Source organism: Hyperoodon ampullatus (assembly GCF_949752795.1).
Source record: "Hyperoodon ampullatus genome assembly, chromosome: 17".
Lineage (NCBI taxonomy): Eukaryota > Metazoa > Chordata > Mammalia > Artiodactyla > Ziphiidae > Hyperoodon > Hyperoodon ampullatus.
The window spans coordinates 6,342,940-6,368,179 of NC_136930.1; positions in this window are offsets into that span (position 1 = coordinate 6,342,940).

Consider the following 25,240-nt stretch of genomic DNA (forward strand, 5'->3'; position numbering starts at 1 on the left):
TATTTTTTTTGAGCAATTTTTCTGTACTATACTCTCTTCTTTATTAAATTGCTTGTACATTATGCCATTTGAAGTTGTCCCTGAGCCCATTAAATTCTTTTTTATCTCTGCATTTCATTTTGGATTGCTTATTTTGTTAGATTATTAAGGTTACTCATCATTTCTTCTGCAATATCTCCTCTGCCATTAATCTCATTCAATGTATTTTTCATCCCAGACACTGAAGTTTTTCTCTATAGATATTTAGTTTAGTTCTTTTTTGGATCTTCCATGTCTCTCCTTAATATTTTGAACATTTGGAATCCAGTTAGATTAACTGTTTTAATGAACATGTTTGGTATTTCTAACATTTATGTTACCTTTTTTAATGAAGTATAGTAGACTTAACAATATTATATTAGTTTCAGATGTATAACATAATGAGTCAATATTTTTATAGATTATATTCTATATAAAGTTATAAAATATTGTCTATATTCCCTGTGCTGTATATTGCATTCTTGTAACTTATTTATTTTACAAAACTAGTCGTTTGTACCTCTAACATTTATATAATTTTTGACTGCTTTTGAATGAGTAATTTTTCTCCTTATTATAGGTCATATTTTCCTGCTTGTTTGCATGCCTGATAACTTTTCACTGGCCGCCAGACACCATGAATTTTACTTTTTTGAGTATTGAAAACTTGAACTTCTTATAAATATTCTTCTGCTTAGTTCTCAGTCAGTGTCAAGTTATTTGGAAATAGTTTGATTCTTTCAGGACTTACTTTGAAGATTAGGTGAGTCAAGTGCAGTGCTTAGACTAGGGCTCATTATTTTCTACCACCGAGGCAAGAACTTCCTGTGTACTTTACCCAGTGCCCCAGGAATTATAAATTTTTGTAGTCTGATTGGTAGGAACAAACATTTTTCTCTGTACTATGTGAGTGCTGCTGAGTACTGTTACTTCCAATCCTTTTTAAGTGTTTTTTTCCTCAGTCGTAGGTAATTTTATCCCATGCATGCACTGATCAGTAATCAAGGGGGACAACTGATCACTACTTAATGAGAATCTCTGGAATTCCCCGTCAGCAACAGCTTTCCTGTCCCGTATTCTGCCCTGGTAACTCTAATTGCCTTGATCTCCTGGACTTCAGCTTTGTCTCAACTCAGGGAGTCCACTGGATTCACCTAGGTTAAATCTCCCTGTGCTGTTGCCTGGAAACTCTCAAGGACATAAACTATGGGCAGTCATATGGCTCACGTTGTTTATGTTTCATCCCTCAAGGATCACTGTCATTTGTTGCCTGATGTTCTGTGTCTTGAAAAATGTTGTTTCATATATTTTGTCCAGTTTTTTGGTTATTTCATTTGGGACTACATATCTGGTTCTTGTTACTACATCGTGGTTGGAAACACAAGATTTTGTTCATTGTTAAATAGAACCTTTTAGTAGCTTTTTTTCATTAGGGTCAGAAAGTATGGCTCAATGAGTTCTGTTTTGTGTATTTACTGAGACTTTCTCCTTGCCCTAGTTAGTATATGATTAATTTTGGGGTGAATTTTCCACGGGTATTTGCAAAGAAGGAATATTATTCATTTGTAGCATATTAAATTTCTTATATAAAGATGTAGAGTTTGGCTATTTTTTGATGAAATAAAATTAGGAAAAACACATGTTTACAAAAGACAAAGAGAATAGAAAAAATAAAATGAGAAGTAAAATTTCTTTTTAATTGCTTTAATAAATGACCAGGCCCTCTCCCAAAGTTAAGTATTATTAAAAGTTTTTTGGTACTACTTTTATACATTCACTAGAAAGTTTCAGTATAACTTTTTATCTCACTGTATTATATTTGTTTACATAGTTTCTTTGATTAGAGTAGCACATAAATAGTTCTTTATGATTAAATGAGGGTGTGTAGCTTATTCTATAGTTAATATTAATTATTTATTAAATTCTTTTGGGACTTTATTAAATTATCAAATTGAGATTTTTCTCATTTCCCTCCTGATGCTGAAATAGATCCAAGTTCTCAGTTTGTGTTTTAAAATTAGATATAAGCAAAATATTTTGGAAATATGCTCAAGGAACATAGATTTTTGTCTTATCAGACTCTTATTAGCTCTGTGTTTATGTGCAAGTCATTTAGTTGTTCTGAGCCTTAGGTTTCCCATCTGTCATTAAATTATATTGAATCAGATAATATCTAATATTAATTCCAACTGTGAAATTTGAAGTGCATACTTATGTCTCTTCTTTAGGTCATTATAAATACACAGAAGAGTTTTGATGAAAGCCTGGCCTATCACTGGTATGTAACTATAAGGGACATTTGCCTGACCTTCATGTTCATCAAGGTCTTAAATTTATATATTTGATGCTATTTCCAAGTGATGTGACACACATTATTGCAGAGGAACTATGACCAAAATGAAAAAACATGATAATCACAGAGCTTTATGTGCTTCTCCCATTACTAGGCCACGCTCTTTGTGAGCTAGATATATTCTTAATAAGTTTTATGACTATCCTGTGAAAAGCATATTTATATTGCATTGCATTTTTATGTTAAAGTGTTAATTTGTTAAATGAAAACATTTAAACTATACTACAACTTTTGTAACTGTTTTGAGATTTCATTATTTAATTTTTAATTAATTGTGAGTGTAAACATTTAAGTTACCTGATCTTCTCTTGACTTGAGGGTCTGTGTTTGGAGTATGTGTATCATAAGTATTAAACTTAATACACAATACCTCGATTAAAGAGCTTAGATTGGCCCTCACAATCCTACAAGCCGAGGCCGTATTTTAAGTTTGTTTTCCTTCTACTTATATGCACACATACATATGGTAGGCCCGAGATAATGAGATTCTTTTCAACTTAAGCTGCCTGTAGTTAGACATATGAACAAAACACCTCCATATAATATGCCTTCCTTAGTGGCGTTTACATGGGAGATGTGTTTTGATTTGCTTTTGTGTAGCAAATACTATGTTATCTGGGCCAAAAACATTTCACCATCAGAATTAGAGACTGTAAGCACAGCTGATTTTTAGGAGTATTTTGGGCAGCTGCAGAATTCTGATGACTATCCACGAAGCACTTCATCTCTTCACTGCCCAAATTGAGTCACTTTCTATCTTAAGTCCAACTTTATATAAAAAGTATCGTCTCCTTCCTACTGATGAAATAAAAAAAAAAAACTAAATGAAATAGGAGCTATGTCTAGTGAAAAAGCTTTATATTTAAGAAATGCACAAATGATTTTGAAATTAAGCCAACGGCCATCCATGTGTCTTTGGGCCAAAGGTTCACCTTTTTAAATTCCATGAGAAATTGTCATTTATTTCTGAAGAATTACATATGGTTAGATATTTTTCTATTGTTACAAAAATAAGATGTATGGGATAAATGGACCTTTAGATTAGGGCATGATGAGGAAAATTAATACCTGATTTAAATTTGCACTAGGGAATAATTGAATCTAACATGAAAAGTGTTAATTCTGGCTAAATTTAGGGATGGTCCATGAAGACACTTCCTAAAGTTTCTTTCAGAGGCTACTATATAGTTTCTACTATTTATTTAGTCATATATTAGTTACTTTGAGAAAATTAGTTTGAAATAGAAATAGAAAATTTTATATTTTTACAAATCCTGTATTAATATTATTCATCTTATTTAACAAAAAACAGGGCTTACAGGACAAGTTACACAGCTGGAAAGGGGAAAGGCCTGGATTTTAATCCAATCCTGCCTGAGGCAAAAAGCCTGTGGTTTCCACTGTAAGAACCCTCCCCGCAACCCCATCCCAAAACCTAGCAGTTAAGGATTGGGGCTCATTCTGACATGGCAGTTTGTTTGCTCTCGAATGACCAGTTGTCCCTCTGTGGAGTCAGTGTTACCTGTCCACTCACAGGGCCACACATCTCCATTTGACCCCACCTGTCCTTCCTGGGAAATGACCCAAGGTAGGGCACACTGTTTTCCTCCACCCACGCCCAGGTCAGAGTTACCTTCTTAGTTCAAGGAGCTAATTTGACCTGGGTCACATCACCCAGACAACTGCTTCTTCCTTTCCTCCACTCCCCACACCATCCCAGGCCTGCTGAGGGCAGCCTGAACTCTGCACTTGCTAAAGCATTTTGAGGAACTAGTAGGTTGTTGAACAGTAGTGGGTCTTGTGGGCACAGGATTGTGGAAACCGTTGGTTAAATAAAGTTTAACAGGGTCAGTCTTTGATGCGCTAGTCTGCTTTATGAGTTTCCAAGGGAGAAAGTTAGTATGCAGAATGCTCTGGAAGTGTTTGACCACATCTAGCTGTTTCTTTTACTAGAGATTTTAAGGAGGATAGTATTCCATGTAAGACACATTGAACATTGTTGATTTGAACTAAAGCTGTGGTAGGAATTTCCTAAGCCCTTGAGAGGTGAGTAGGGTACATACTAGAGAAGATTCTCCCTTTGTAATATTTGAGTCAGTACCAACTTAGTAGTGTCTGTTCATAAGGCTGCCCCTATTTCTGATACTTTCCTTAGTAACAAACTGGGCAGTCCTTTCAGGGGGAACTTTATAGAGTAAACATCATCCTGGAATATGTGAATGCCTGCCCCTGGCTGAAAGTAGGGATGGGAAACTAAGAACAAGAACCTAAAGCCAAGAAAAGAGGCTGAATCCATGACCGACGTTCAAAACACAGGTGTGCATATCTGTAGTCACGGGTTAAAGCAGGTGAGTCCTTCTTGTCTTCTGGGAAGGCTTCATGGAAAAGGTGAGTCCTGAGCCTTTGGCAGAAGCGTGCTGAGAAGTCCTCCAGGCATGGCAGGGAGCGTGGGTGGAAATGGTGAGTCACATCCTGGAGACAGCAGACAATTCATTTCTGCTTCCCCTGTCCAGGCAGGTCTAATCAAGTTTATGCTCCTTTATAGAAAAGGGGAAAGGACGGGGGAAAAGGAGGAGACCAATTAGCTCCTAAATCTTTCCCTCTCACTCATTTGGGCTGACATATCCATGCAGGTTTCCCCTAAATAGACACATTCCTACTTTTCAAAATATGGCTGGTTGAACCAACCACATTAAAATAGCGAATATTTTTTCGTTCACAATTGGGTTCTTGGAAGTTAAAAGAATAAGAAATGATGTCCAGGAGCAGTAGCCCAACCAGCAGAGCCTTAGAAGTAGCCAGATGAGAGATGCTTTCACCTCTGTGCAAGGGCTCTCCAGCCCCCAAAGAGCCAGGTCAAGGGACAGGAGCTCTCCCTGTCCACTTTTTCTCAACCCCACTGCCCCATCCTGCCTACTTGCTCCCTCTCTCCTGCCTTATTCCTTCTCAACAGGCTCTGGGTACCACTCTGCCACAAAACTGATGCCGATTTTCTGTACAGGGAGCAAATGGGCTTTTTCAAAATGTAAATGGGATCGTGTCATATCCCGTGCTCAAAACTCCTTGGTGGTTTCCTACCGCCTTTACAATAACCTTTAAACTTCTCACCGTGACCGCGGAGCACAGCACACCTCCCCAGCCTCTCTCTCTGTTGCTTCAACTAAGCTGACCTTGATTTTCCACCTTGAGCCTTTCTGTAGAATTGTTCTCCAGCTGCCACCTTCCTCTCTTGCCATCAGAGGCTGGCAAACTATGGCCCATGGGCTGGTTGGCTTTTGTCATGCTTCTGTAAGACCCTTGAACTAAGAACCACTTTTACATTTTTAGAAGGTTATAAAAATATGCGGCAGAGATCAAATGTGGTCTGCAAAGCCCAAAATATTTACTATCTTGCTCTTTACAGAAAGAATGCGCCAACTCCTGATTTAGATAATTTTTTCCACTAGCCCATTCTTGGTATGTTCTTTACATCATGCACCTCAGTTTGCAATTATAAGCTTATTAGTGTCTTTACTTGCTGATCATCTGCTTCTCCTCCAGCCTCCACAAAGACTGGGGCCATCCTTGAAGAATCTTTGAGAATAGAACCCAGAGTTTCACACACTTGTCTTGCCATCGTGAGCATTAAATACATACTTGCTGCCCACTTCGCTGATACCTTTTTATGGCTGGTTCTCCCTGCTCACATCACACTAGATTAGTTATCATCCTTGCCTTATCATCCTCTAAATAGTCCCAGGTAATTTCTACATCAGGAAACTCAGTCCAGTTGTGGGAATAAAGCTCAGAGCCAGGCCCTTCCAGTACATATTTATTCAGAGGAGAATCTGACCCCACGTCCCCAAGTTGTACATAATGGGTTCCTACTGTGGGTTTTACAGACAGATCAGTATTGTAGTAGGAAATCAGGAGGCTGGTGCTGGGGCGCTGTGGTTATAGCCTTTCAAGTTGGGATGGCTACCATTCTCATGTTCGTCTGGGCATGGATGATCTGTCTGGCTGAATCTTCTGTTACTGGAATTTAATAAAGAGGAACATTTCTGAAATTTTAGAAATTGGATTACTGTTGATAATTTTCTGTCTATAACCATGGAAGGTCCGTGCTAATAATTCTTTGCAGTGCTATTCAAAGATGACATCTGTTTAAGCATACATTATAAAAGTCAGATTTGCTCAACAGAGACTTTATTAATTTGTTACTTTCCCTGAGCAAATGTGATTGCACATTTGCTTAAATATTTACAAATGTATGTGAACGAGCTGCAGAAGAAGGTAAAATTAAAGCCAAATAGGACACGTGTTTTTAAAGAAAGATAAGGTTTCATTTACTCTGCTGTGGTATGAGTAATAACTCAGTACAGAAAATGTGATCTGTTCAAACAGTGCTTCTCATACTCACTGACTGAAAAGGGACAGTTCCATTTTCGGCAGTGCAAAACCCGAGTCATTCTTATTAAAAGGTCACGGGGAACTGGGGAGAAATGTCAGGCACACAGACTGACCTATTCAGAATATAATCAAGCTTGCTTTAAAAAGACAACATCTACATTATGAAGGGGAGAGATCTGATTGTATTCTCTGTGCTTCGGTAATACAGTTAGTGCTGATAAGACCTTGAGACAATCCTTTCAGAAAATGCGTGTTTATGGTGGGAGTGGATGCGGTGGGGGGACACCTTGACGTAATGTGGGTAAGATCATCACTTCAACCACTGTTTCCTTTTGAATTATTGAACTTACCATTGCTTTACGAGATGCACGTTTTTTACTTCAAAGATAGCTTTGCTCCACTTTAATTTTCCCTTTGATTAATTAATTTCATAAGGAGTTGAAAGTGGTCCCCTGGATCCAGCAGCAGATTGACAGCAGCACAGCTTCAGTCATCTGTTTGCCCAGAGCCTGAATGTCGTGCAGAGGTACCATTTCTGCAGTGCGTCCTCTGATATTCTCCCATTTCGTTTCAAGAGACCAGCTGTAAAGGCAAGATGGCAATTCCATTTTCATGCCAGTTCATCCTTGGCCTCTCTCCAGATTTCTAGTATTTAGGGCTTGAGTTTGCTGGCTGCTTTATACCTTGTGTGCACAGAGCTCGCATTGACTTCATTATGATAAACAGAATGATGATAAACTTCAATGGTAAACAGAAGGGTTCTTCACTTCACTGGGAATTCGGCATGTATGAAGAGACGTGGTCCAGTAAAATCAGCCCATTTCAGATCAAATAAGCATAATAGTATCTGCAGTGCCAAGTCGGCGTCATGTGACATATATCTAAGAGAATATGGGCACTAGAGATTCTATTTGTGTGGTTACCAAATTAGCATCTGATGGTACCTACTTGACTTCTTCAACCTCCTGGTTGGAAACCAGGAGCTGGTTATATTCCCTTCTGACTAGGATGGATCTTTCAGCAGATGTATACATACACATGTTCCTTAAGAACCTGCTTTCTTTTTTTCTTCTTATGAAGATGGATCACAAATAAGGCCCACTGGAGCATAAAAATTATGGAATCTTTAATATTTGGCATTTCTTCATTGGTTCAAAAAGGTACGGCCAACAATCCAACAATGTCATATATGTTTCCTCCTAAACTGGCCATGTGGCAAAGTAGCATCATGTGGCTGCTTCTGCCAGGTTAAGTATTCAGTTATAATAGACTTTTTTAAGCATGCATAATTAGTTGAGTCAAAATTATAGCATGCTTATTTAATTGTTGCTGATTGTCTATAAAATAGTATTTTGCTAAAATGACTACATTGCCAAATTTACTAATTTATTGTATCTTAAAAAGATAAAACCCAGGTTGGAGTTTGAGATAAAGAAATAAAAGAACTCAGGTACAGTAAGATACCCATTTCACTAATGGTTAAATTCTGTAAATATTGGTTAGTCTAGATGTGTTTTCTCACAAGGATTGAATAAACTTACCTTGCTATGTATCTTTTTTGGCTTAGATGAAGCTTCAAACCTCCAATTAGCGTATCTGGGTAATGAACTATTTATTCAGATTTTTTCTGTTAAAGATTTTTTTTTTTTACATTTTTCTTGATTTTTCTCTCTAATGAGATAAACCTAAGAACTTTCGATGTATAACCATTACAGAAAAGATCCTTTTTGCCTTTTTTTTGGAATTAATTAATTAATTAATTTTTAATTTTGGCTGCTTTGGGTCTTCATTGCTGCGCACAGGCTTTCTCTAGTTGCAGCAAGTGGGAACTACTCTTTGTTGCGGAGCACAGGCTCTAGATGCGAGGGCTTCAGTAGTTGTGGCATGTGGGCTCAGTAGCTGTGGTTCGTGGGCTGTAGAGCTCAGGCTTCATAGCTGTGGTGCATGGGCTTAGCTGCTCTGCAGCATGCGGGATCTTCCCAGACCAGGGCTCGAACCCGTGTCCCCTGTACTGGCAGGTGGATTCTTAACCACTGCACCACCAGGAAAGTCCTCCTTTTTGTTTTTAAGTTTCTTGACTTTCTGCTTTCTCTTTCTCCTTGCCCTTTCTGATACTTTTTTTTTTTATTAGATGTTTCTTAGAAGCTGGCTGCTATTCTTCATTTTTCCCTCATCTAAGTACTGGTTCATTGTTATCTTTCTCTTTCTGGTAACTTGATTAATCTAAATGTCACTGGAATATTTACCAACAGTCTAAAATTTTCTGGATGCTTCGCAGCTTGGCTTCTGGCATAGATTACACTTTTAAAAAAAAATCCCTATTTTTACTTTTCAAGCATTTAGTTTCTGAAAACACATTTGAATAGGTTTTAACAAAGCATTTTTCTCAAGAAATGCAAAATGATTTCTCTACAAAACTATTGTATGGCCTAGTTTCAAAGGCTTCATTAAAAGCAACAAGACTATAAATAAATAAGTGACTCAAAAACCCGATATTTTCCATTTTGTATTATATAGTTTGTAAGCTACAATTAAGTGGGAGTAGTAAAAAATTGCTGAGTAAATATTCAGAAAGATAACTTGGAAATTTGAGTGTTTAAAAAAACATTGGTATAATTTTCTCAAGTGCAAAGACCAACTTTTTTCCTCCATTCATTTGACCTATTTTTCAAGAAAAATTTCATTGAGGAAGCCAACAAGAAAAAACATTGGAAGACATATGGTTCTTTCCCTTAGCTAAAAATGAAATGAACTAAAAAAAGGGGGGGGAAGAATTAAAATTTTTGCTACCTCAAAAGATTAACGTTTTTTTTTGATAGAATTTTTAATGCCATTTCAAAACATATCACAAATATTTTTATTAGATTTCACAATGCCACTATATAGTACAAAAATGAAAAAAAAAAAAAAGCCAAAACGACAATATTCTGTGGGTGTGAGAGAGAGAAGGAGCAGCTTGAGGAAGTGAGAGAGTGGTTATTTTATGAAGTATTATGTCTTGGGAAAACAAGTCCATCAAATAAATGACCACCAGGAAAGGTGAAACACAAAGGAATAATGACTTACTGAAAATATAACAAAAAGCTCACAAAAATTAATTCTCAAAGTCTCCAGTGATTTGCAAAAGTCATTGACAATTCATTATATTGTTATTGCCGCACTGAGTACAGTAGTGAAAAGAAAGGGAAACTAAGTGTTCAAAATCAAGGAAATGGTGGAGTAAATTATGGTATGCCTCTGGATGTAGTATCATGTAGCCTTTGTTCCAGAAGTCTTAGAGGGCTTATAATCACAGGGCAAATGCTCCTGCTGTGACCTTCTGAGCAAGCAGAATGCAAATTGTCTACAGGGCGAGGCAAGTGAAGTAAGTGTAACTTTGTGTAAGCAAAGCATATGGAAACGCAAAAGAAGACAGAGTGGAATGTGAATGAGAGTTTGAGGAAAAGTTCTCATAAGCCAACGTTTCAGCTATCTTGAAGGGACTCGTGGAATTCTGATATGCACACAAGTGGTGGGTAGGAACCCGAACAGCCCAGGGAGGAAATGGGCTGAGGCACCCAGAGAAGAGGCAGGGGTGTTGGAAGATACATGAGGAGCTTGGGGAAATGTGAATAGTTTGACAAACACACAGGAGCTGTCCCAAGAGGGGGCAGGGAACGTTGGGAGGTTAGGATGGTGCCAGACTGTGAAAGACCTTGAGTGTCACACTAGGGACTTCAGACTTTTTTCTTTGGGCCTTGGGGAGCTGAGTGCTGGGCTTTTTGAGAAAACAATGGACGTGGTGACGGAAGTAGAAGCTGAAGAAGGGAGATGTGAGATTCAACTATTGTCTTTCTTTAGTAGACAATAAATCATATTTTTATAAATATGCTTTTAATATTTCACATAAAAATAAAATATTTTTAGTTTTAGCTATGCTGCACGGCATGTGGAATCTTAGTTCCCCTACCAGGGATGGAACCCTTGCCCCCTGCATTGGGAGTGCGGAGCCTTAACCACTGGACCGCCAGGGAAGTCCCTAAAATAAAATATTTTAATAAACAGTTTAATAAATCATCTGTCCCTGAGTGCCTTGATTTGTCCTCGTTTCGAGCTTAAGTTTAAAGTATTTTAAAAAGAAATGTAAATTTGATAGAAAAGCACTAACAGAAAGAAAGATGTCATGTAAATACCTATTCCTGCTTACTTTATTTCAGCGTTTCTACTTCTATTTCTATTACTTAATAAGACTTCAAAGTGAATGAAGACCAGGTTTGAGTGTCAACTCTGAGCTTTCTCAAGTCACCTCCCCCAACTGAGCCTCAGCTTCCTCACCTATAAGCAACTGTAGTTATTATTTACTACTGAGACTGACACTAAATAGTGCTTGTTATACACCAGGCACTCTTCCAAGTGTTTCTTTTTTAAAACAATTTAAATTAGATTAATCCTCATATAATCCTGTACAGAAGTCCTAGTTTTATCTCTGTATTAATGGTGAGGAAACCGAGGCTTAGAGAGATTAAGTAACTTAACAGTTAATGGCGGAGCCGAGATTTCAATTTAGTCAGTATGGCTCCAGAATTTCTCCTCTTGAATTCTGCTTTATTCTGCTTCTCAATGAGAATAACAATACAATGATAATAATATGATAGAAATATAAAAATAGTGATAGTACAAGAATATGTTAGTATCAATAATATTGCTGGAGAACATTGATTGGTGTGACCGTTTGCTGTACTCTGTCATTTTTCTGACACTCCTATTTATTCTCCCAGTAACTCTTGAGAGATCATTTCTGCAATTACCTCTGTTTCTCGTATCTGTATCTCATGGTCCCACAGAGAGAGGACTCAAACCAGGGCAAATTTAACGACAAAGCTGGTGCACTTAACAAGCGTTCCCCGGTACAGTGAGGAAATTAGGCCAAGCAATCTCTAGACTCACATCCAACTCCTCTCTTTTATGATTCTCTGGTAGGATTACCTTGGAAAAAGAAATCAGGGGCGCCTCTGACCTTGGTTCTAAGGACAGCGAGTGAGTTTGGTGACTAGAGTGAAGAGTGAGTCTTCATATAAAAATGGGGAACATCTGATAATTTAAAATTAAACGTTTCAAAGCCAAATTTCAATATAGTTTCATTACAGTTAATGTAGGGGAAATTAATCTTACAAAATTATGCTGTGATTCCAGTGCCTCGCAAGGTGCCTAGCAGAGTAATGCACTCAAGGGATGTTTTAAGAATGAATAAATATTGACAGAAAAGTACTTTCTTCCCTCGCACTGGCCTCCTTCCACATTCTCTGCTCAGTTGGTAGACATTTGGTAAGCTATTAGGTCTGAAACTTACTTCTTGTAGGATTGTACATCCTACTGATATCCAGCCACAACTAAGGAAATGTCTCAGCACTCAACTTCTTCATGGAGACCATAGGTCCCATCCCTTACCTTTTCACCGTGGAATAGGCAAAAGCAAAGCTAGATCCTTCAACTGTTTGGTCTTTAAGAAATCCACCTTAGAGGACTGACCTTCAAGAATAGAACTTTTTAAATGGTTTCACAAGCCCTTCGAAAGAAAAACTCCTCCATGATATCGTACTCATATTTGTGATGCTGATGTCATATACTCTGAAAGCAGGCATTTCTTTGCCTTCTGTAGGGAGTGTAGGAGTGAATTAATACTGAAAGATAAAATCTTCTCCCAAAGAACGCTGCTTTGTACTCCATACATACCATAGGGTGAGACTGCAAAGGTAATTCTCTAGAGATGAACCTATTTTTGTACAATTCATCATGTATGCTTATGTCTGCAAAGAAAGAAATTTCCTTGCAATTCTTACCCAGTGTTCCTTTTAATATTTTATAGTATTTAGCTACAATGAAAATAATATTCAGCATTAATGGAAGTCAGTAGAAATCCTGTTTATAAAAGTCTATTAATATACTACTTGTGGGGTTACAGAATAGAGATGTGTTGAGTGGAAACATAGTAATTAAGCAGCTTCAATGTGACCACAGAGTTAAACTGGAATTAAGAAGCATGGCAATAAAAAAGTCCATAAAGCCTTTTTTTTTTGGCATAATCTGGAAATAACCTGATACATAGAGCACAAGATATCTGTCTAAATAAATGTATTTATACTCTATTATTTGAATCTCTAATGGCACCTCCCTATAGCGATGGTTCCTGGAACCTATTCTCCAAGAATATCTCAGAGATAAATGCTTTAAAAATAAAGTTATTTTGACTTCAGTAACTAATGAGTTATGACCTCAAATCTCTGTTTTTGCTTTAACATTTAAATTCCTATTTTTTTGCACATTTTCCAGTTCCATTTTACCTTTCTTGAATTGTGGCCACCAGAACCAGGAGAAATATTACAGGCACAGATGCACCAGAATTTGTTTTATTCCAATACTCTACAACATCATGCCCACCATTTGTTAGCCTTTTGGGCTGCAAAGGTACCCAGAGTATTCCTGATATTAAGAACTGGCATCCCTCCCAGGCAGTTACCACTTTATTGTTAGTATAACCTTCCTTCCAAAGAACTGAAGTGGTCAGCAATGGCTGGTGGCTCTGTGCCTCACAATGGAGATGGCCTCACACTGGTGTGTAATTGCAAAGAACTTTGATCAAGGGAATTGGTACATGGAATTGCCTGGGAAATTTTAAGATCTGCTGCCTGGTAGGAGGCATGGAAGAAGTATATAATGCTTACCAAAAACCTGGCTTTCTGCACACCCACAAGGCTTGTCTTCTGTGATAGAACCTGGGAGGAATTAGAACTAAAGTGTATCAATGGGTAATTAACAGAGCCATGAAAGAATCTCAGGGATAGCAATAGTATCAAAACTTATTTCTTGGCTATTTCTAGTGTCTTAGTTACATCCTGTCTGTCTATCTATCTATTTATCTATCTATCAATTATCTGTATTTTATCTTTCTCTATCATCTATCTATATATCTGTGTATGTATGTACGTATGTACATGTATATGTCTGTGTAGAGTCTGAATCTCATAAAAAAACCCAGATAAGCTTGCCACGTTATCATGCACCCTTTATAGAAGGGAAAATGTGGTTTGGAGTTTAAGTAACTTGCACTATTAAGTCGCAGGCTGAGATTTGAAGGTTTGAATTCAGGCCTGTCTGATAGCAAAGGCTATACACCTTTTCATTATATCTGAGAAGACCATATATATTAAATACTGTAACACAGAAGCCAACTCTCGTTATTAAAACCAATAATTACTGATCTATAAAGAACAGGCCATCACTGTAGTTTTCCATACACATAGCTCTGCACATAACACATTTATGGGTCAGTTACAATCAGTATCCATTGTGATCTTGATAGGAATTGAGTTGAATCTGTAGATTGCTTTGGGTAGTATGGACATCATAACAATATTAAGTCTTCCAATCCATAAACACAGACGTCTTTTCACTTTTTTGTCTTGTCTTCAACTTTATTGGGATATAATTGGCATTTTATGTGTTTTAAAATTTCTTTCATCAGGGTTCTTTAGTTTTCAGTATACTAGCCTTTTTCCTCCTTTGGTAAGTTTATTCCTAAGTTTTTTTTTTTTTTTGGTGCTATTGTAAATGGAATTGTTTTTCTAATTTCCTTTTTAGATAGTTCATTATTAATATATAGAAACACATGATTTTTGTTTGTTGATTTTAAATTCTACGATGGCACTGAATTTGTTTATTAATTCAAAACAGTTTTTTTTTGAAGGAAGTCTTTAGGATATTTTTTACATACAATCCTATGTGAAAATAATACTGGGAGTTCTCATATACTCTTCACCCAGTTTCCCATATTACAACTTATATTAGGATGGTACATTTGTTGCCATCAGCAGGCCAATACTGATACATTATGAAGTCAATACTTTATTCAGATATCCTTAGTTTTTACCTAATGTCCTTTTTCTCTTTCAGGGCCCATTCAGATACCACATTATATTTAGTCATCATGTCTCTTGCCTGTGACGGTTTCTTAGACTTTTCTTATTTCTGCTGACTGTGATGGTCTTGAGGAACACTGGTCAGGTATTTTGTAGAATGTCCCTCAGTTTGCATTTGTCTGAGGTTTTCCTATGATTAGAGCAGGGCGATATGTTTTGGGGAGGAAGATCACAGAGATAAATTACCATTTTTATCCCATCATATCAAAGGTAACTACTATCAAAATGAATGATCCTTGATGTTGACCTTGATCACCTGGCACAGGTAGTTACTGTTTGTCAAGTTTCCCCACTGTAAAGTTACTCTATTCTCCCCATCCCTTTTAGAGAATGTCATCTTTGGAAGGAAGTGCAGCCTGCACTACTTATTTATTTATTTACTTTAATATGGATGCAAAAATATTTTATAGTTTCATTATAGTCCAATTCTACTGTGTGTGTGTGTGTGTGTGTGTGTGTGTGTTTAGCACCTCCTTACTTCCTGGCACTGTGAGATACTCCCGGCTCTTCTTGTATATTTCTGGCCTCAGTCCTATGTCCAGCCATTTCTACAAGGAGTCATTTTACTTGACAAAGGTGTTAGAAACCAAGATCTGGGCCCCAGGTGTGCTCTTAGCTTCTGGGGTGTCATTGCTTCTGGGCCCTCTCAGCTGGCAGAGAAAGGAACTATGTATGTATACTAACTTGTATATATACAAATATCCATAAATGTATCCATATGTATATGTAACCATCTGTATCTGTATTAAGCTAAACATGAATTCCTTCTGATGTCTTTAACTTTAATCCATTGACACATGGATCATTCTAGCCTTCTCCCTTTGCTTGTCTGTAAACTCCCATCCCAACAGTGAGAAACCTGCTCCCACCAGCCACCATCCATTTACTTAATCATCCAATTCGACATATATAATTAAATTTTTTTTTTTGTGGTACGCGGGCCACTCACTGTTGTGGCCTCTCCCGTTGCGGAGCACAGGCTCCGGACACGCAGGCTCAGCGGCCATGGCTCACAGGCCCAGCCGCTCTGCGGCATGTGGGATCCTCCCGGACCGGGGCACGAACCCATGTCCCTTACATCGGCAGGCGGACTCTCAACCACTGCGCCACCAGGGAAGCCCTATAATTAATTTTTGATTCAATATGTCTCCAAGTTGTTCTCTTTAGTTGTAAGTTATACTCTCAGGAATCTGTAAGTTCTCCCTTTAGCAAAAAAAAAAAAAAAAAAAAAAAAAAAGGCTAACATTGTTTTGGTATTGATACATCTGAATATGTTTCCACAAATTTACACTGTTGTTATTTTTTCACACATGTGAAAATTCTGAAACTGAAGCCCTGTATGTGTTCAATGATTAGGTCACAATTTCTAAATGTAAATTTTCACTACTTATAGCACAAGCTGAATGAAAATTATTTGGCTGTCATCTATTCAGATTAAATTCTTTTCAGTGTTGTCCTCTTAACTTCTTTTGAAGTATTCTTACTTCCCCCTCCTGGTGATTCCCTCAACCAGGTACCTATGTGCATTCCATTTCTAAAGTCTGCTGTTCTGCCATCTGTCAGTTAATTTCCATATGGTATAGTTGATAAGGCCATTAGGGACTGCCCTTTCCAATAACTTTAGGATTTAATATGGGTCAATAAAGACACCAAAGAATTCTGAAATATAAATAATTTGATTTCTAATAGTGAAATGCTAGGCACAGATATTCTCAAGGAGAGAGTCTTATCCAATGCTTCTTAAATTCTGCCTATTTATATACCTACTTATGTACGAATTCAAATGATAATATCCTTCTGTATGTACACGACTTTTATTTTTCTCGTCCTTTTAACAGGTGCTAGAGAATCATTTTTGGAACTAGAATCTCACTTTAATCACATGTGTGACTTAGGTATTTTTATTCATGTTGGAATTTAGTCTGAAAAACAGTGACTTTTGTTCAATAAGCATTTCAACAACCAAAAGGACATGCTGTCAGAATCTTAATTAGAGTGATATTATGGGGCACTTTCACAAAACAACATGAGTAATTACATAAAACAATCATCAACACCCACAAGTACTAACAATGTCTGACATACAGTATGTGAAGAATGTAATGACAATCTTTCCAGATTAATCTAAGTCATTTTTTATAAAACTAGTTTGTTAGAGATAATATATCCTATAGATTTTTGCTTTTGGGACCATATATTGTGGAATGATATGCCAAATAAAAGAGTCCTTCTGTTGTAGACATTGCAAAATACTGCCAAATAATTAGGGGAATGAGTGGCAAGAAAATCAAGTTAATAGAAGTAGAGAAATTATAGATGGAACATTTAGGAAAATCAGTGTAGAAAAGCTAAATCTTTTCATAAGTGAAAAATATCCCTACACTTAAAAATATTAAAATAAATGACTTAAAAGAATTGGACTGTATCAGAACCCAACCCAAATAAACTGCTACAAAGTCACTGGCAGATAGAAAGGCCAAAGGCCAAAAACAAAAAAAACAAAAAAACCCCAGAATAAGTTTATGACCTGTAACAGATGGAAAGAATCTTGGAAAAGTATTTTGTAAACATATACATGGGTACGCTAGTACTTGTTTCAGAATGATGTGAATGGTGCCATATCCCTGGGTCTTCCATGAAAAACGCTGTCCCTCCCATGGCTTTCTCAGTCGAAAAGAAGCTTTCGAGGTTACACATTAGGCATCTTTCCATTCTACCAGGTAAGAGCTCATTATAAGGGTTTAGCTCGAACATGTTTATTCTTTACTTTTCCTGCCAAGTTTTCTTTCAGTTCAGCAGATAACTATTGTTGGTATTTGTTAGGTATTTTTGAGGTCTGGGCCTAGCCTTAGGTTGAGACAGGGGAAGTGGGTACTGACAGATCATATTGTAACATACACACACATCATGCATACTGAACATTGCAATGTTCAATATCCTTAAAAGGAAAAAAGAATGGGAAAGTTAATCAGACAGGCAAATGCTTCCTGAAGGAAGGGTATACAAGTGGGAGATAGAAGACTTTTTAATTAAAGACAATTGCTTCTTGCTCTGCCTCTTAATTATAAAAGCCTCAGGCCCTTAGTGTTTTGAAAAAAATTAAGAATCATCAGCTTTTTAGGTCATCCCTGTGTCCAGATGTCTTGCTCTTGTTATCCTGTGCCCATAGAAGAATACGACAGACAGGAGAAAGATGGCGGAAGAGTAAGACGCGGAAGCCATCTTCCTCCCCACAGATACATCAGAAATACAGCTACACGTGGAACAACTCCTACAAAACACCTACTGAACGCTGGCAGAAGACCTCAGACCTCCCCAAAGGTAAGAAACTCCCCACGTACCCGGGTAGGGCAAAAGAAAAAAGAAAAAACAGAGACAAAAGGATAGGGACGGGGCCTGCACCAGTGAGAGGAAGCCGTGAAGGAGGAAAGGTTTCCACACACTAGGAGCCCCTTCGCGGGCGGAGACTGCTGGTGGTGGAGGGGGGAAGCTTCGGAGCCGCGGAGGAGACCGCAGCCACAGGGGTGCGGAGGGCAAAGCGGAGAGATTCCGCACGGAATCAGGGCCGACCGGTACTCACCAGCCCGAGAGGCTTGTCTGCTGGGCCGCCGGGGTGGGCGGGGCTGGGAGCTGAGGCTCCGGTTTCAGGTTTCGGTCGGAGCGCAGGGAGAGGAATGGCGGCATGAACACAGCTTCAAGGGGTTAGTGCACCACGGCTGGCCGGGAGGGAGTCCCGGGCAAACTGTCTGGAGCTGCCGAAGAGGCTAGAGACTTCTTCTTACCTCTTTCTTTCCTGGTGCGCGAGGGGAGGGGATTAAGAGCGCTGCTTAAAGGAGCTCCAGAGACCGGCGCGAGCCGCGGCTAAAAGCGCGGACCCCAGAGGCGGGCGTGGGACGCTGGGGCTGCTGCTGCTGCTGCCGCTGCCAAGAAGCCTGTGTGCGAGCAGGTCACTATCCACACCTCCTCTCTGGGAGCCTGTGCAGCCCGCACGGCGCGCCTCAGGCTGGTGCAATGACACGACGGCCTCTGCCGCCGCAGGCTCGCCCCGCATCCGTGCCCCTCCCTCCCCCCCGGCCTGAGTGAGCCAGAGCCCCCGAATCAGCGGCTCCTTTAACCCCTTCCTGTCTGAGCGAAGAACAGATGCCCTCCGGCGACCTACACGCAGAGGCGGGGCCAAATCCAAAGCTGAGCCCCAGGAGCTGTGAGAACAAAGAAGAGAAAGGGAAATCTCTCCCACAGGAGCAGCAGATTAAATCTCCACAATCAACTTGATGTACCTGCATCTGTGGAATACATGAATAGACAATGAATCATCCCAAATTGAGGAGGTGGACTTTGGGAGCAAGATAGATTATTTTTTCCCCTTTTCCTCTTTTTGTGAGTGTGTATGTGTATGCTTCTGTGTGAGATTTTGTCTGTATAGCTTTGCTTCCACCATTTGTTCTAGGGTTCTGTCCATCCTTTTTTTTTTTCTTTTTTACTTAAAATTTTTTTTCTTAATAATTATTTTTTATTGTAATAACTTTATTTTATTTTATTTTATCCTCTTTCTTTCTTTCTTTCTATTTTTTCTCCCTTTTATTCAGAGCTGTATGGATCAAAGGCTCTTGGTGCTGCAGCCAGGCATCAGGGCTGTGCCTCTGAGGTGGGAGAGCCAAGTTCAGGACACTGGTCCACAAGAGACCTCCCAGCTCCATGTAATACCAAACGGCGAAAATCTCCCAGAGATCTCCATCTCAACACCAACACCCAGCTTCACTCAACGACCAGCAAGCTCCAGTGCTGGACACCCTATGCCAAACAACTAGCAAGACAGGAACACAGCCCCATCCATTAGCAGAGAGGCTGCCTAAAATCACAATAAGGCCACAGACACCCCAAACACACCACCAGACATGGACCTGCCCACCAGAAAGACAAGATCCAGCCTCATCCAAAAGAACACAGGCACTAGTCCCCTCCACCAGGGAGCCTACACAACCCACTGAACCAACTTTAGCAACTGGGGACAGACACCAAAAACAACGGGAACTACGAACCTGCAGCCTGCAAAAAGGAGACCTCAGCACAGTAAGATAAGCAAAATGAGAAGACAGAAGAACACACAGCAGATGAAGGAGCAAGGTAAAAACCCACCAGACCTAACAAATGAAGAGGAAATAGGCAGTCTACCTGAAAAAGAATTCAGAATAATGATAGTAAAGATGTTCCAAAATCTTGGAAATAGAATAGAGAAAATGCAAGAAACATTTAACAAGGACCTAGAAGAACTAAAGAGGAAACAAGCAACGATGAACAACGCAATAAGTGAAATTAAAAATACTCTAGAAGGGATCAATAGCAGAATAACTGAGACAGAAGAACGAATAAGTGACCTGGAAGATAAAGTAGTGGAAATAACAACTGCAGAGCAGAATAAAGAACAAAGAATGAAAACAACTGAGGACAGTCTCAGAGACCTCTGGGACAACATTAAATGCACCAACATTCGAATTATAGGGGTTCCAGAAGAAGAAGAGAAAAAGAAAGGGACTGAGAAAATATTTGAAGAGATTATAGTTGAAAACTTCCCTAATGGGAAGGGAAATAGTTAATCAAGTCCTGGAAGCACAGAAAGCACAGAAAGTCCCATACAGGATAAATCCAAGGAGAAACACACTAAGACACATATTAATCAAACTATCAAAAATTAAATATAAAGAAAACATTAAAAGCAGCAAGGGAAAAGCAACAAATAACACACAAGGGAATCCCCATAAAGTTAACAGCTGATCTTTCAGCAGAAACTCTGCAAGCCAGAAGGGATTGGCAGGACATATTTAAAGTGATGAAGGAGAAAAACCTACAACCCAGATTACCCAGCAAGGATCACATTCAGATTTGATGGAGAAATTAAAACGTTTACAGACAAGCAAAAGCTGAGAGAGTTCAGCACCACCAAACCAGCTTTACAACAAATGCTAAAGGAACTTCTTTAGGCAAGAAACACAAGAGAAGGAAAACACCTACAATAACAAACCCAAAACATTTAAGAAAATGGGAATAGGAACATACATATCGATAATTACCTTAAATGTAAGTGTATTAAATGCTCCCACCAAAAGACACAGGCTGGCTGAGTGGATACAAAAACAAGACCCGTATATATGCTGTCTACAAGAGACCCACTTCAGACCTAGGGACACATCCAGACTGAAAGTGTGGGGATGGAAAAACATATTCCATGCAAATGGAAATCAAAAGAAAGCTGGAGTAGCAATTCTCATATCAGGCAAAATAGACTTTAAAATAAAGACTATTACAAGAGACAAAGAAGGACACTACATAATGATCAGAGATGAATCCAAGATGAAGATACAACAGTTGTAATATTTATGCACCCAACATAGGAGCACCTCAATACATAAGGCAAGTACTAACAGCCATAAAAGGGGAAATCAACAGTAAGACAGTCATAGTAGGGGACTTTAACACCCCACTTTCACCAATGGACAGATCATCCAAAATGAAAATAAATAAGGAAACATAAGCTTTAAATGATACATTAAACAAGATGGACTTAACTGATATCTATTGGACATTCCACCCTAAAACAATAGAATACACATTTTTCTGAAGTGCTCATGGAACATTCTCCAGGATCATATCTTGGGTCACAAATCAAGCCTTGGCAAATTTAGGAAAATTGAAATTGTATCAAGTATCTTTTCTGACAACAATGCTATGAGACTAGATATCAATTACAGGAAAAGAGCTGCAAAAAATACAAACACATGGAGGCTAAACAATACAGTACTTAATAACCAAGTGATCACTGAAGAAATCAAAGGGGAAATCAAAAAATACCTAGAAACAAATGACAGTGGAGACACGATGACCCAAAACCTATGGAATGCAGCAAAAACAGTTCCAAGAGGGAAGTCTATAGCAATACAATCCTACCTTAAGAAACAGGAAACATCTCAAATAAACAACCTAACCTTGCACCTAAAGGAAGTAGAGAAAGAAGAACAAAAAAACCCCTGAAGTTAGCAGAAGGAAAGAAATCATAAAGATCAGATCAGAAATAAAAGAAAAAGAAATGAAGGAAATGATAACAGATCAATAAAACTGAAAGCTGGTTCTTTGAGAAGATAAACAAAATTGATAAACCATTAGCCAGACTCATCAAGAAAAAAAGGGAGAAGACACTGCAGAATCAATAGAATTAGAAATCAATAGAATTAGAAATGAAAAAGGAGAAGTAACAACTGACACTGCAGAAATACAAACAATCCTGAGAGATTACTACAAGTAACTCTATGCCAATAAAATGGACAACCTGGAAGAAATGGACAAATTCTTAGAAATGCACAACCTGCCGAGACTGAACCAGGAAGAAATAGAAAATATGAACAGACCAATCGCAAGCACTGAAATTGAAACTGTGATTAAAAATCTTCCAACAAACAAAAGCCCAGGACCAGATGGCTTCACAGGCGAATTCTATCAAACATTTAGAGAAGAGCTAACACCTATTCTTCTCAAACTCTTCCAAAATATAGCAGAGGGAGGAACACTCCCAAACTCATTCTATGAGGCCACCATCACCCTGATACCAAAACCAGAAAAAGATGTCACAAATAAAACTACAGGCCAATATCACTGATGAACATAGATGCAAAAATCCTCAACAAAATACTAGCAAACAGAATCCAATAACACATTAAAAGGATCATACACCATGATCAAGTGGGGTTTATTCCAGGAATGCAAGGATTCTTCAATATACGCAAATCAATCAACGTGATACACCATATTAACAAATTGAAGGAGAAAAACCGTATGATCATCTCAATTGATGCAGAGAAAGCTTTTGACAAAATTCAACACCCATTTATGATAAAAACCCTGCAGAAAGTAGGCATAGAGGGAACTTTCCTCAACATAATAAAGGCCATATATGACAAACCCACAGCCAACATCGTCCTCAATGATGGAAAACTGAAACCATTTCCACTAAGATCAGGAACAAGACAAGGTTGCCCACTCTCACCACTATTATTCAACATAGTTTCGGAAGTTTTAGCCACAGCAATCAGAGAAGAAATAGAAATAAAAGTAATCCAAATCAGAAAAGAAGAAGTAAAACTGTCACTGTTTGCAGATGACATGATACTATACATAGAGAATCCTAAAGATGCTACCAGAAAACCACTAGAGCTAATCAATGAATTTGGTAAAGTAGCAGGATACAAAATTAATGCACAGAAATCTCTGGCATTCCTATACACTAATGATGAAAAATCTGAAAGTGAAATTAAGAAAACACTCCCATTTACCATTGCAACAAAAAGAATAAAATATCTAGGAATAAACCTACCTAGGGAGACAAAAGACCTGTATACAGAAAATTATAAGACACTGATGAAAGAAATTAAAGATGATACAGATAGATGGAGAGATATATCGTGTTTTTGGATTGGAAGAATCAACATTGTGAAAATGACTCTACTACCCAAAGCAATCTACAGATTCAATGCAATCCCTATCAAACTACCACCGGCATTTTTCACAGAACTAGAACAAAAAATTTCACAATTTGTATGGAAACACAAAAGACCCCGAATAGTCAGAGCAATCTTGAGAAGGAAAAATGGAGCTGGAGGAATCAGGCTCCCTGACTTCAGACTATACTACAAAGCTACAGTAATCAAGACAGTATGGTAATGGCACAAAAACAGAGATATAGATCAATGGAACAGGATAGAAGCCCAGAGATAAACCCACACACATATGGTTACCTTATGTTTGATAAAGGAAGCAAGAATATACAGTGGAGAAGAGACAACCTGTTCAATAATTGGTGCTGGGAGAACTGGACAGGTACATGTAAAAGTATGAAATTAGAACACTCCCTAACACTGTACACAAAAATAAACTCAAAATGGATGAAAGACCTAAATGTAAGGCCAGAAGCTATCAAACTCTTAGAGGAAAACATAGGCAGAACACTATGACATAAATCACAGCAAGATCCTTTTTGACCCACCTCCTAGAGAAATGGAAATAAAAACAAACATAAACAAATGGTACCTAATGAAACTTCAAAGCTTTTGCACAGCAAAGGAAACCATAAATAAGATGAAAAGACAACCCTCAGAATGGGAGAAAATATTTGCCAATGAAGCAACTGACGATTAATCTCCACAATTTACAAGCAGCTCATGCAGCTCAATAACAAAAAAACAAACAACCCAATCCAAAAATGGGCAGAAGACCTAAATAGACATTTCTCCAAAGAAGATATACAGATTGCCAACAAACACATGAAAGAATGCTCAACATCATTAATCATTAGAGAAATGCAAATCAAAACTACAGTGAGATATCATCTCACACTGGTCAGAATGGCCATCATCAAAAAATCTACAAACAATAAATGCTGGAGAAGGTGTGGAGAAACGGGAACACTCTTGCACTGTTGGTGGGAATGTAAATTGATACAGCCACTATGGCGAACAGTATGGAGGTTCCTTAAAAAACTACAAATAGAACTACCATATGACCCAGCAATCCCACTACTGGGCATATACCCTGAGAAAACCATAATTCAAAAAGAGTCATATACCAAAATGTTCATTGCAGCTCTATTTACAGTAGCCAAGACATGGAAGCAATCTAAGTGTCCATGATCAGATGAATGGATAAAGAAGGTGTGGCACATATATACAATGGAATATTACTTAGCCATAAAAGGAAGCGAAATTATTATTTGTAGTGAGGTGGATGGACCTAGATTCTGTCATACAGAGTGAAGTAAGTCAGAAAGAGAAAAATAAATACAGTATGCTAACACATATATGTGGAATCTAAGAAAAAATAAATAAAAGGTCATGAAGAACCTAGGGGTAAGATGGGAATAAAGACACAGACCTACTAGAGAATGGACTTGAGGATATGGGTAGGGGGAAGGGTAAGCTGTGACATAGTGAGAGAGTGGCATGGACATATATACACTACCAAATGTAAAATAGATAGCTAGTGGGAAGCAGCCACGTAGCACAGGGAGATCAGCTCGGTGGTTTGTGACCACCTAGAGGGGAGGGTGGGAGGGAGGGAGATGCAAGAGGGAAGAGATATGTGAACATATGTATATGTATAACTGATTCACTTTGTTATAAAGCAGAAACTAACACACCATTGTAAAGCAATTTTACTCCAATAACGCTGTTAAAAAAAAAAGAATACGATCAAATATGCAGCACCCATGGCAGAATTCTTGATTCTCTGGAACATACTGATATGTTGGCCTCAAAGGAGGTTGTTGAGCAATGCAGAGACCCAACACTCAAGGCAAAGCAGACAGAGGTGTACCATACAGTAACGACAGTAATAGATACTACTCATCTCCCGAACACTTGCTATGTTCCAGGCACTCTGCTCTATACCTTACATCTAACATTCAACATAACTCTACGAAGTCTATGAATTCATCATTCACTCATTCATTTATTCAACGCTTATTAAGTGCCTACTACCAGGC